General features: G+C 36.0%; 1 long non-coding RNA gene across 2 annotated transcripts in view; it reads right to left on the bottom strand.

Annotated features, from left to right (window-relative positions):
• Positions 1-4,878: 4,878 nt before the first annotated feature.
• LOC106869256 (uncharacterized) overlaps positions 4,879-13,296 on the bottom strand; it is a 12,281-nt gene continuing 3,863 nt past the window's right edge. For both annotated transcript variants that reach the window (XR_001409384.1, XR_001409385.2), the window contains exons 2-4: positions 11,112-11,198; positions 10,062-10,156; positions 4,879-5,060 (exon numbers count right to left, since the gene is read on the bottom strand). This is a non-coding gene — a long non-coding RNA (uncharacterized LOC106869256). The remainder of the gene's footprint in view (positions 5,061-10,061; positions 10,157-11,111; positions 11,199-13,296) is intronic.

Genomic DNA, 13,296 nt, shown 5'->3' on the forward strand with positions numbered 1-13,296 from the left:
CACGTACATACACACACTTACACACACCACCCTGACAATTACAAATCACACTCACACAAACACACCCACACATACACAGATACATACACAAACACGCAAATACAACACAGCCCCACACACGCATACATACATACATACATACATACATACATACATACATACATACATAAGTCAAATTAGCTGCTCTGGCACAGGTTGTGCCCGCCTTCTCAGATGTAGTGAGCCGGGTTGAAGAGAATGTAAAAAAATGTTTAAAGGGTGTGGCTATTTAGATCTTCATTGGTCAATTCAATTCAAGTGGATACTTTGGCTCAGCAACATGACTTCATTTCTTCACCTTCGCATACAGCTGCTTTAATCTCTATCGAGAGTTACAAACGAGGAATAAGCAGTCGAAGATAGAGAGAAAACTGCTTCTATATGCTTTAAAAGCATTTGTATACCAACAAGGTAGCTTTATTTAACATGCTTTAATAGGAAAATAAAAGAATGGAATATGTGATCAAACATATGCGATGGAAACTCTGCTTCCTTGAAAACCGGACTGCCAGCATACCTGCAAATATAATTAGCTTCAAATCACAAAAATATCTTCTTCTACTAAAGAAACATGACAATTTTGAAGCTGATTTGATAAATATCAAAATGGTAAAATTTTTGCATGATTTTAATCCTTTCCTCGCCTCTTTAAACAAATACATGACACTTCAAACAATTACCAACAAAATATATATAAAAAAAAAACATCTTCATACCCAACAAATTTCTTACAAATATCACTACCAAAATATTGAAGAAAACTGACACCTCAGCATGCAGCAAGATCGAAATTAAGGTGCTGTGCTAGATAGATGATCATGTGGACCTTCTCATCATGGCCACTTTCTGTATCCGCTAAAAGACCGTAAGTCCAACTTTCTTTCCAACGTTAAATGCAGGCTAATTAACCCCTTTGAGAGAGGTAGGCATGTATTCTCAAAACCATTTATTCTGATATCGGATGGGCGACAGGGTTAATCCAATGGGGCTTCAGCGCAATTGTAATCAACTGGTTCTGCGGCGTCAGCAATAAAGCAGCTTGAAAATTCATCCAATTTGATATCATGGATTTCTACCCTTCAATATCGAAGCCCCTCCTCCTGAAAGCTCAAAACTCCGGTGAACTTCACTATCAGAATCATTCTAAACGATAAGAAGTTACTTCTATTTCACGACGTTTTCTACTGGATAAAAGTGAAGGAGACCTACTATTCAATGACCCCATGGCGAACTATGACGGACCTGAGCTTGCTGACCTCGTAGAATTGTTTATCCTGGATTCCTAAACAAAACAGTTACACCTCTACAGTTTGGCTCTCTGCAGGAATGATGTCCTGGTAATCACAAGCCATATGAACATCACCATGGATAAGTTCAGGAAGAATCTTACAAACACTTTCAAAATGTTCCGTTAAAGTATACTGAATGTGTATTAGTATAATGAATTTAACAATGGTTTACTTGCTGAGTGTGAGGAATGGTTTTATTGATAAGTCAGTGTCTACGCAGGATCCTCCACTCAACCCAAACCTAAAGATAGAAAAAGAAACGTAATCTAGTTTAATCTTCCATTCATTCTAGCTGCTTCCCTAATGCGGCTAGAAGCTTCTTGTCGCTAATTAGATTGCGTTTCCCAAGAATCAGTATGCGTCATAAACTCTTTAATGCCTATAACGTTAAATAATATCACTTCCAACATTGCACACTTCAACAGAAGCAAGCACACAATCACACAGTCTCCACTTCACACTCCAATCTGTAACAACCGAAATCCCACCGGTGCCTGCTGAGGGAATCCTATCTCTGAAAAGCTGTGGTCTATAGAGTTACCCTCACACCATTTAATATTACCATGTGATACTACACGAACGTTATCAACCAACGTAAAAATGTGAACACAACGCATGCACTCCTTCAAGTGTAGAGACAGTGAATTTTCAACCTTTCTCTCCCACTGCATCTAAAAACTCAGGGATGGAGGAAATGACTTTCTCAACATCAAATGGAGCATCCTTGACTGTATCCTTTCTTACTCACCTGGAATTCGTGAGAAACTGCATCTGTTACAGCAGCTTGTGGTTACATCAGCTTCCTACTGATGGCTACATCAGTAGGAAAACCGATCCATCTAATCATCGTCCCTAAAGATACGCTCTGTAGATGAACTTCAAAACATTGACCACTGATAACCCGGGAAGTTAAATCTAGCCCTAATCAGCATCATGCAATTTCAGGGCGTATAATTTTGTTTGCTCGTAGTGAGATTATTTCCCCTTCTATGTATTATCGCAATGGCTTAATATCACCTAGACATAAATACCACAATTGCTTGTCATACAAACTGAATCTCCAAACCAATTACCTCACCACATCAGTAACAGTCGTCGCTGAAATATCAATTTCTAGAGACCGCCAACTAACTGACGCCGATACACTGTTTGCTCTACCATGTGAAGATGGAATCAACAGTTGTCGCTACTTAGCCAAGAAATTCACACGACCCAAACTGAGAAATGGAAGTCCCAATATTCTAATTGAAAATACATTTTTTGAAGTTCATTTACATTCCCATTTCTTCAACCCCATAGATCTGAGGATGTGGACGCATTTTACACCTACAAAACTTGAAGTAATGTAAAACTGAAAGAAAAAAACCTGCTATGTTGAATACTTATTGCGGATTGGTGTCAGAGGATTGGACAGTGAGAGCTGGTGGATCTAATGTTTTGTTCTTACACCAATGTTGTTTCTTATTGTTGGCAAATGTTGTTTCTGTCAGTGCTCCCTCTGTGGATTTGTGACTTCAAATATTGAAGACGTGTTGTTATATATCTGAGTATGTTTGTGATATATTTATATCTTATTTAGTCCTAAGTGAACCTTGGTCAAAGGCATTCCTGCCTTAACCATTTCAGTGTTTTTCCAAAGTACACGGAACACTTTGTATTTTTTTCTGCAATGGCAGGATGTAATTTGAGAGAGATTTGAATATTTGTATATCAGAGTCAATATTCCCAGACGCCTTCTTTATCTAAGATGGTAAGTGTTGATTTAAAGGAGACTTAGTTTCTGTGTTAGCAGATCGAGCTACCACGTAGTTGCTCTCTCGTTATTTCGACTTGAGAGTTAATGTATGTAACAGATGTAGTGATAACGTGGAATAACAGATGTAGCTTATTAAATGGAACGTAACAAATTACATTTGTTACATCTAGTAATGTGTATGTATGTTCGTGTGTGTGTATGTGTGTGTGCGTGTGTGTGTGTGTGTGTGTGTGTGTGTGTGTGTGTGTGTGTGTGTGTGTGTGTGTGTGTGTGTGTGTGTGTGTGTGTAGAAAGAAAATTGAGAGCTCCAGAGGTGGAGGTTCGGATTTATATTGGTCTAGGTTGTACCTATCTCCTGGGTAGTTAATTAGTATATAAAACTTGAAGTTCCATCTTTAGTATTATCTACAGCAGTTTTGGTAGATGTATCCATGGAGTATCTATGAAATTCATATTCGAAGTTTGCTGATAAGCTGTGCATTCTCTGTTAAGATCTGAAAGTTAGTTTGGAGTGTTAATACATAAATGGTGGCGGGTTTTAAATGCTGGGAAATTAAATAGTTAAAGAACGTAGAATATGGGAAAATTGCCCATTTGGATCCGTGTGCAGTAGTGCTGCTAATTAGTTGAATCTTCCAGTTGGACAGGATTATTTTCCGCATGTATACACATGGTGAATATCTTCTTTCTTGTATTTAGATCGAAATCAGGAGCCTTCGTTTTAAACAAAATGGGCATTCTTTTCGCTTTCTAAAATCTACATTTTCTTTAAACCACTCATTTATGGGTTCATTCGTTCGATGACTCTCTGTTTAATGCTATATTATATATCAAACGATGTTTCGATCTCTCATTTTTCAGATGGAGTAAGCTAATGTCCGTTTTGTTGGTATCTGAAAGCTGACTCGGTTGAAAAGCGACTCCTTAAACTTCTCAGACAAGACTATGTAAATTTTCTAATCGCCGACCTTGAGTAACCTCCACTTGCATACGCTTCCCACATTATGTAGCATGCTTGACCTAACGGAGAAACTTTTGTATTTATGCATGAGCAATCTGTTATACTCTGCCAGGTGGATTTTCTTGTCTGCAGATATATATATGAAAAGTGGTTAGAAGTCCGTACAAATCAAAAATTATAGTTAAAAAAAAAGTAAATAAAATTGAAAAAAAGCACAGAAGTATATTTTAGAGAATGTTTAAAAACTATAACCGGTTTCGATATAGCCATTTTATCAAATATTAAGAAAGAATTCTTCGGGGAATCAGAGAGAGAAAAAACATTTTTGGTGGTGCTGAACAGTTTGTACCCATATCTGAGTTCTTAATGCTTGATTAAGAACTCAAATATGGGTACAGCTTGTTAGACCCTACAAAAAATGTTTTTTTCTCTCTGACTCTCTAAAAATTCTAATATTTGATAAGATGGATACATCGAAACCGATTGTATTTTATAACACATTTTCTAAAATATACTTCTGTGACTTTTCCAATTTTATTTACTTTTTTAACTATGTATATGTATACATACATACATACATACATACATACATACATGCATACATACATACATACATACATACATACATACATACATACATACATACAAATCCACTCACAAGGCTTTGGTCAGCCTTGGCCAGGGTGCTACACAGTTGTACTGAACCCGGAATCATGTGGTTGGGAAGAAGACCTCACGACAGAGCCACGCCTGGGATTATTAGGATACAAGCTAGAATATAAAACGTTTAATTAGATAAATCATTCGTTTAATTAGATAAATCATTCGTTTAATTAGATAAATCATTACATTTCTAACGTAATTACCGCTTCTGACTGCTTAATTGATTTCATTTATTCTATTTTTTGTTAGAATAAAGACAAACATTTCGTTTTAAAATCCTTTTCTACTTCAACGTGGATATTTTTCACCATAAATGTTTTTGCCTAGAGTTTTTCATTTTTCTTTTACTTGTCTGAAATAGAATAGAACCTTACTTAATAATGATATAAGGTAAAATTACTATTCCATAATTAATTTATTATATTGAAATGAAATGTTTTTAGAAAATAGTTTGTTTTAAATAAATATTATTCATTAAAAAATTTTCTAAAACAACTTTTAAACTTCCTTTTTACGTGCAACAAATTGTTCTAATTGTAAGACTAATATTTACTTATAGTAGTTTAATTAAATCTGTAATATTCCTAAATCTTAGTTTCACATAGTTATATTCATTACTAATTATACAGCTTTGTTCAAAATTTCAAATTTTGGAGATTGTCTTTAGATGATTTCAAATATTAAAATAATTCATATAATAGTATGTACATTGATTTCAAATTTTGGCACCAAGCCAACAAGTCCTCCAATGCATGAAACTATTGGTAGCAAAGTTGACTCCAGCATTGCAGCCAACTTCGTGCAAGCATGAAGCCACGCTGGCAAAACACTTCTCCACTAAACGGAAACTTTACCTATCATTGTAGTTTTTTAGAACGAAGCAAAGCAAGCCTTGCCGTCCACTCAAAAAATACATAGTGAATGATCCACAAACACTCAAGCAAACTCAGTCCTCAATTTGTTCCATTTGCCAAAAGTTTTGCCAGCAAGTCTCAAGAGACACATTCGTGTCCATAGAACATGATTAACGCTTTATTTTATTGAACACTCTTTTGTCATTCACGACAAGAGAATCCATCATACATACATACATACATACATGCATACATACATATATACATAAAATTCATATTAGCTTCAAGATTCGCCTGACGGCTTTTTCAGTCGGTTATGAAGGTGTTGAGAAAATTACAAAGAATTTTTATTTTATTTTTATTAATAGAAATTTAATGAATGAGGCAAAACTTTCTGTTAAATTTTGCAAACCATTTTCCATCTACCACAAATTACTAAATAAACACAACAAATATTTCCGACTCTATCGCCCATAACTTCTCACAAATAATAGCAAATCCAACCAAGCAAAACTAAACCAAAAACTAAATAGCAATAATCCAAATAACTGCAACTTCAAGAAGAGAAATTTAAGCCCTCTCTAAAAAAAATGCCTTAAGAAAAGAAAAGTTTATTTTGCTATCACTCGTTAATTTTCACTAAATCCACCATTTTCTCATTCCTCTCATTTCACTCTACCTTCTTGTCAACCTCACATCCCCAAGTTCTAAGAATTCTTTCATAGTTCGGATTAACTGCAAATTCCTTTAAAAATAGATTTAGCCAACACACACATTCATTTAATAACCCAAATAAGAAAAATATTATACCCTTATCGAAATATATGGAGATTTATACCTCTGAATGTAACACCGCATAATATCTCCTGAAAACTTCTCTCACATACTTAACCCTACCAACTTTACCAACTTTGTACTATTGAATTATACGAAATATATTTCTAAACTAAAAATACGTAATAAATATTCTGAAATAATCCATTTTTGCAGACTCAAACTTATAATACTATAAAATTCTACAAACTCTTGCAAATTGCATATACACGTGTCTTCAAAAAATAACAATATTCTCTTATTACTTACCATATCAATCAATATATCTAATTTACATTAAATTAAGAAATTCAGTATTCTATTATTTATGTTAGAATATTGCCCCTTTTTTTTTACTATTTGTACGACTCAGCCTGCAACACAATTATTGTATTTTCGAGGATACATGTTTTTTAATGATTCTATGGTTATATTATTTTCGTATATGGAAATTTTCGAAGACTTGACCCAAGTACACTTATGATTTTACATATTTGAAAGCGTTTGTGTGTGTGTGTGTGTGTGTGTGTGTGTGTGTGTGTGTGCGCGCGCGCTGCGTGTGTGTATATATGCGTGTAGACGTACATATAGATGTGAACGTATTTGCTTGAATAAGTATGTGTATCGCTTGGTATGCATATCAGAGAGCATATATACGTTGTTAGGTTTTATATTTGTATTTATTGCTCATGTAGGTTGTGCACTTAAAACTCTATAAGTGTGTGAATGTGTCTTTGTACTTTCGTTCACGCACAGAGGCACGCGTGCGAACATATGCACACGCACGCACACACTATTCGCCAGATTTAGCACCTGCGGACTTCCATCTCTTCCACAAGGTGAAAATGGAGTTCAAAGGTCACCGTTTTAACACTGTTGTCGAGATCCAGAGCGAATTGCAGAAGGCTCTCAACTCGCTTACGAAAAACGACGTCCAGGCCGGATTCCAAAAGTGCCAAGAACGCTAGAACCGGTTTATTGTTGCGCAAGGTGACTATTTCGAAAATGACGTTAAAACTTAGGTAAGTTATTTTTTACTAAACATAACTATTCCGGGAACTTTGTAATATCATCACATGTGTGTGTGTATGTGTGTGTGTATGTGTGTGTGTGTGTGTGTGTGTGTGTGTGTGTGTGTGTTACTTAAAATTAAATTTTAAATTTAAAATTTACGTGCTAGGTATGTCCCTAGTAATATGCCGATAAAGTGCGTTCTCTGCCTATGGCTACCTGGTGTCAACCACCGTAATTGCACAATTGTCACTGGATCTACCTTACGAATTCCTTAGTGTACGTAGAGTATGATAGAAACAATGGATAGGGAAGAAAGAGTATACTGAAAACTTTATTTATCACAACGATCGTTTCGACACATTCTACATTGCTCCCTGTAGAAATCTATACAATGAATTTCGGTGCATCCTACGGTACAGAAGCATCTTACCATGTGACGTTATACAGTTTCTCGTTACATAGGTAATATTTCCCTCTTAAAATCAACTAGAGCATGTTGACAGTGGTCGTAGATAAAATATGTATAGGCATATACGCAAGGCCGAAAGTATACGCAGCCACATCCAGTGGGAACAGACGACTATGCGTGTATGTATAAATATGTACGTAAGTGTTTGTTGTAGTACTAGTATAAGTGTGAACTCACATAGTGATTAACGCGCGAGCGGACTTATGTACGTCTATGCGATTCCGTATGCGTACATATGTATGTGTATGTGCATGTATATGACCGTGTGTATGTATATGAGGACGTATACGTATCTATATATTTTCTGATGTATATAAACAGCGATAGGTCTGTGTATGTATGTGAAACGGCGCACGTGTGTGTATGTGTGTGTGTGTGTATGTGCGTTTGTGTGTGTGTGTGTGTGTGTGTGTGTGTGTGTGTGTGTACATATGTGTATATAGGCGTTTGTTGGGATATAACTTCGGAAATATCTGGCCCTACGGTGTCACGTTAGCAAAGATAGGTAACTATGAAAAGATATTACCAGCAGCTCGTCCATACATACGGGACGGCGGGTGTGTACATGAGAAAAGAACTAATAGAGGTACACTTAATAGTACTTTATTTTACTTTATTGTATGCTTTATTTTCCTTATCCTTTGTATTCTTTTACTCTTTTGCTTGTTTCAGTCATCTAACTGCGGCCAGGCTGGAGCACCACCTTTAGTCGAACAAATCGACCCCAAGACGTATTCTTTGTAAGCCTAGTACTTATTCTATCGGTCCCTTTTACCGAACCGCTACGTTACGGGGATGTAAACACATCACCATCGGTTGTCAAGTGATGGTGGGGGGCACAAACACAAATACACAAATACATATATATATGTATGAAAGAAGCCCGTCGTATATATATATATATATATACGACAGACTTCTTTCAGTTTCCGTCAACAAATTCCCTCACAAAAGCTTTCGTCGGCCTAAGGCTATAGTAGAAGACACTACCCCAAGGTGCCGCGCAGTGGTACTGAACCTGGAACCATGTGGTTAGGAAGCAAGCTTCTTACCACACGGCCATGCCTGTACTATTTTTCTTAATTATTTCCTGTTTGTATACACAGCTTCGCGACTTAATTTGTTCTTTGCCATTCCTTCTCAATGTATTTTAGCTGCGACCGCTATCAACATGCTCTAGTTTATCTTTAGGGTGAAACATTATCTACGTAACAAGAAACTCTATGACATCACCTGATGAGATGCTTCCACACCGAGAGATGGATCGAAATTCATTGCATAGTTTCCCACCCGTGGGGGAGCGAGGAATCGATGCAGGATATGTCGAAACGACCGTTGTGATAAATAAAGTTTCCAGTTTATTCTGTCTTCCGTATCTGCCTATCATATATATATATATATACATACATACATACATACATATATACATATACATATTTACACGTACATATTTACACGTACATATTTATATGTATGTGTATAGATATCCGAGTACGTATTTAAAACTATATTTCTTGTTTTCATTTTTTTTTTTTTGTCATGGTGTTTTTCTTACATATTTCGAATGTGTTCCTTGCAGTTTGTTAAAGATAGTAATTTTTCTAAACCTGACATTAATGTTTCAAGACTTCCAACATGAGGTGATGTTGGTGTATGTTGCTGCCTCTTTATAATATGGAGAAAGAGTGTAGTTGGTGCACATATCATTACCATAAATTTTAATTTTGAACCGTAGATGCACGCGTCATCAGTCAGGTGTTTTATTTTTTATTCGTGACAAGTTTATGTTGCTTGTGTATATTTAGTTTAGCATTGTGACATGTTATGAATAGTAGCAGGCATTATTAATTGACAATTCCTTTTTGGGAATTCTGGAGATTGCAGATCTGGACTGAAGTTAATGTAAAGAGCACAGCATATCAAGTTATGAGAAGTAATGATTCTTGTAAAACCTTTGTAGATGTTACTTGTGGTAGACTGGCATCCCACAGGAAGAGAAATTTCCTCCGCCTTTTCAACATCATAAAATCAGAGATAAGAACGGGTCCCTACGAACCTTTACTTTAGTCACTACGAACCTTGTGGTTCTGTCTATATAGAAATAATACTTGAGAAAAGTGTTAGGGTTAAGTTTTAGAGATCCTCTATTTAGAGAATGGCTATAGGAATACAACAATACTTTCGAAATAATACAATACTTAACTGCTTCGGTATTGAAAATTAGTTTCTTAATATCTCGATTCTGAAGTGTTTGCCCATTGTTCGGTGTTAGTGGAAGCTTTCAGCACAACCTTTAAACTGTGTGTATAAGAAGAGAAATCAAAAGCATGGTATTGAAGAAATTTAAAGTTAACCAACAGCAGTTTGGTAAATTATATGGGCACGAATACTAAATAAAAAGAGTGGTCAAACCGCATCTCGCGAGCCGTATATCGTTCTTCGTTGATTCAAATGGGGCTCATGGAAGTATATAGGTTGAGTCCCCCTCCCACTGCCCCTTTTCTTTTTCTCACCACAGTTTAATAGAAAAATAAGAAAATAAGAAAAAATAGGTTTATATAGAAAAATAAGAGAATAAGAAATAAGAAAAAAAATCAAGTGATATATTTACTTGGTATAAACTGAGAGTCCGTTGGATTAGCACACACGTTTAATGTTCACAATAAGAATTAGAGAATTTCAATTTTTTACTTTATGGAATTTAAAAGAAATCTATACACAATTATGAATGTTATTGCATAATGTACTTCTCAATATTTAATCTACCCTAGAGCTCAACTGATACTTATTTTATCGACCCCGAAAGGATGAAAAGCAAAGTAGACCTCAGCAGAATTTGATCTCAGATTTTAAAGACGGACGATCAACCGTTAAGCATTTTCCCTGGCGTGCTAACGACTCTGCCAGCTCGCAGACTTACGGCTAAATATAATATTAAGTTCTTAGAGAGGAAAGTCTGTGTCATTGACGCCATTCCTGATCAGTCTATTTCATTTTACTCAATCCTTGTACTTTTAATTTCCAAAAGTCGATCCAACCTATGATTATTTGACCTACTAGAAATGACCAAATCTCCGTCAAGCTATAGTCTGCCTTTAAGAAAGATAGATAGTAAGCGTAAGCCTACGTGTATAATGGCTGAATAAATAAAAGAGAAAATGGATATGACCGCAACGCCTTTGGTCATCAATCAGCCTGATAGCTTTGAAGATAACAATTATAAGGTCCCTAATTAGATAAAATGATATCCTACCTGTGCATTACAGTCTCGAAAACGTTTTTCTGCCGGACCTATTTTCTCTGTGAAAAAATTCTGTCGTTTGTGAAAAATATAATATATCTAGTAAAATAAAGTAAAACATAACCAGAGCATTATTTCCCTTGAAAAAAATGACCTTTCCGAGGCATATTAACAAACATTTTCATGTATTCCATAAATATACTTACAAATGCTACTGTCAATCCATCAAAGCAGGTTGTAAGTGAACAACAGTGGTTCTCAACTGAGGTCCGTATGGCCCCTGAGGGTCCAATAAAATTGGGGGGGGGGGCACTTAACAGGATAATAAATTGGGAAGCCCCGATAGTATTTTAAGGGCCCCTGAAAAAGATTTGCTTTCGATGTATGTATTGCAAGAAACAGTTGGGTTTCTTTCTCAAACATTTTACATAGTTCAACCTACACAAGTTAATGTGTGAAAAACAAAGGATTTTTGAAAGAAATTTCTATAAAACATCGAATGGCTTTGGGTAGGGGTGTCCACTAGAATAAAATGATAAGGGGTTCATAGATTTTACAAAATGGTTGAGAGCTCCGGGTGTACAGCAAAGAAGGGAACTCACCTCCTCCATTTTTCTCAGTGTAGCGATTTCATATTCTCACCACCACCATCATTTCACCTTACCTCCAGTTAACTTGAAATCTTCAGATTTGCCGGGGAAAAAGATAGCTTTTATATTTTATCTTTTATCTTTTACTTGTTTCAGTCATTTGACTGCAGCCATGATGGAGGAATGGTGCTTAGTCGAACAAATCGACCCCAGGGCTTATTTTTTAAAAACCTAGTACTTATTTCATTGTCCTATTTTGCCGAACCGCTAATTTACGGGTACGTAAACACACCAACGCTTGTGTTCAAGCGGTGGTATAGAACAAATACAGACACAAAGACACCGAAACTGTAGGGACAATCTGGAAGCTTAACTGATGAGAGAAGGCCAGAAATGGCCCGTTCTTGTTTTGTCCTGTCCATCTTTTTCTTGTCGTTTGTTGCGTTCTTGTTCCAGTTTTTGGAATTATATATATATATGGGAGAATATATATATACACACACATATATATATATATATATATATGTATATATATACATATATATACACACACATATATACATATATATATATATATATATGTAGTGGATCTTGCATGCATGAAGTGGATTCGATCCACTATAGCCAAATTTAAATCAACACTCCAACAGAACTTTTCCCACGGTGGAACAATGGTTTTTCTCTGACAGCAGTTTAATATTTTCCAGATGCCTTCAGCTAGGCCGAAACAATATCTTCCCCACATGACCCTTTCTAACCTATTCTACATCACCAAAAGCTAGAATAGAGATAACAAGACCACCAACTAAAACTATTGTTCTCAATCATTTGTCTATCCTTCTGGATTGTTATAAAAACCAAGAAACTCCAAGGAAAATTTAGTTTAGTCACCAGTCGGTGACGACTCAGTGAGAACGAAGTCTGGCTGACCAGCTAGAACTTCGACCAGAGGGAGAAAGAAGGTTACAATCAGCCAACTATGAGACACAACCTCCCTCGCCTCTATAACTTTCACTAGCTCACTTTCTTTTCTCTGTAACATTACCATATCTCTGTCTATATACTGCTACAAGATCGTGTACACACATATACAGGCCGAAATTAACTTTCTTTACCTTGCATGCTTTACAAACTGTGTTATACTATTACACTAACCTACCCGTCGTGGTATGGCATTTATTAAAGTAACGGTAAATAAATATTTCTTTACAACTTCGATCACTGTTCATCGTTCATCTAATAACCGTTACAATTGGTGACCCCGTTGACAAAAGAATTGCAGCCTTCACAAAAACCTTACCGTTACATATATATAAGCTTGCTTCCCAACCACATGGTTCCGGGTTCAGTCCTACTGCGTGACACTTTGAGCTAGAGTCTTCTACTATACCCTTGGGCCGACCAAAGCCTTGTGAGTGGATTTGGTAAACAGAAACTGAAAGAAGCCCGTCGTATATATATATATATACATATATATGTATGTATATGTATGTATATGTATTTGTGTATCTGTGTTTGCCCCCCACCACCACCATCGCTTGGCAACCGATGCTGGTGTCCCCGTAACTTAGCAGTTCGGCAAAAGTAACCGATAGAATAAGTACTAG

This window comes from Octopus bimaculoides, chromosome 5, assembly GCF_001194135.2.
Source record: "Octopus bimaculoides isolate UCB-OBI-ISO-001 chromosome 5, ASM119413v2, whole genome shotgun sequence".
NCBI classification, from domain to species: Eukaryota; Metazoa; Mollusca; class Cephalopoda; order Octopoda; family Octopodidae; genus Octopus; species Octopus bimaculoides.